Source organism: Myotis brandtii, unplaced genomic scaffold (genome assembly GCF_000412655.1).
Source record: "Myotis brandtii unplaced genomic scaffold, ASM41265v1 scaffold1236, whole genome shotgun sequence".
NCBI lineage: Eukaryota > Metazoa > Chordata > Mammalia > Chiroptera > Vespertilionidae > Myotis > Myotis brandtii.
Window position 1 is genome coordinate 786,786 of NW_005354316.1, and position 1,375 is coordinate 788,160.

The 1,375-nt window shown below is 61.9% G+C and overlaps 1 protein-coding gene across 1 annotated transcript in view; it reads left to right on the plus strand.

The window, feature by feature from the left end:
* Nucleotides 1–1,375, plus strand: part of DEAF1 (DEAF1 transcription factor) — a 17,248-nt gene that overhangs the window by 5,661 nt on the left and 10,212 nt on the right. The gene's annotated exons all lie outside the window — the stretch shown is intronic.

A 1,375-nucleotide genomic window follows, 5' to 3' on the forward strand; every position in this document is an offset into this window, starting at 1 on the left:
TCCAGACCCTCCTCACGGGGATGGTGCTGCAAAGCCGAGGCCCGGCCTGGTCCGTGGCTGGAGCTGCTGGTCCCGCCCCAGCACCCACGTCCAGTGACGGCAGGTGGGGAGTGCTTGCACCAGGAGAGGGGCGCGTGCTCCCACGGGCGCTCTCCCTGGAGGGCTGGGTGTGGACCCCCGGCAGCCCCCAGACCCTGCTGCTGGGGGGCTCCGCCCCAGGCTGTGTGTTGAGTCCCCGCTTCGCCCAAAGCACAGAAACCACAGGGTCCTGGTTCCCTTCCCTCCCGTCTTTGTAACTTTCTCCTCTGAACTGAGAAGCCTCAGTTCTCTTGTCCTCGATCGGTGCGACCACAGACGCCCAGGGCTCCCTGCAGCCAGGGCCGCCTCGGATTCCACGCCTCCAACTGCTCGCCTTCAAATGGAGGTTTTTGCCCTGCTGCTGTGGCGGCTGCTGTGGCTCCGTGGTCAGAGCGTCAGCCCGCCGACCCAGGGCCGAGGGTTCGATTTCTGGTCAAGGGCATGTGCCTCGGTTGCAGGTTCCCCAGCCCGGTCGGGGCACGTGCAGGAGGCAACCTGTCAATGTGTCTCACATCGATGTTTCTCTGTCTCTCTGCCTCCCTTCCACTCTCTCTAAAAATCAATGGAAAAATATCCTCGGGTAAGGATTAAAAAAGAACAATAAAAACAAATAAAAGTAAGGGGTTTGCATTTTTGTTTTTATCCTTACCCAAGGACGTGTTCATTGGTTTTCAGAGAGAGAGGAAGGGAGAGAGAGAAACATCGATCAGTTATCTCTCGCATGTCCCCGACCGGGTATCGAACCCACAACCTAGGTATGTGCCATGACTGGGAATCGAACCTGTGACCCTTTGGTGTAAGGGATGGCGCTCCAGCCAGCAGAGCCACCCCGGCCAGGGCTTAGTCACTCGCCTCTAAGCCGAGGTGGCTGTGCTGACGCCGAGTCCCAGGTGTCCCCTGTGATGTGCGTGTTTCCTGTCATGGGCTCCCAGCAGAGGCCCCGCCTCTGGGTCTTGAGGTTCCCTGTTGTGAGGCTCATGCTGGAGCCCTTCCTCCCCTTCGCTGTCCCCTCGGCCGCCCTGCCCGGTGCGTTTTGCTCACGGTTTTTGTCTGTCACCGTATGTCCGGCCGCCCTCCTGGGCCGTGGAGCTAGGAGACCCCGAGTGGCCCCACGTCCGGAGCATTGAGGGGCAGGCCCCGCGGCATTCAGCCGCTGACCGCCCTGCGTTCCGCTCGTGGATGAGGTTCGGACGGCGCTGGGGAGCGGGGAGCGCACTGATGCTGGTTGTGTCTTGCTTTCCGGACGTTCCAGTGCTGACCTCCCTGCCGGCCCTGGCGGTCCCGCCCTCCCACCCCG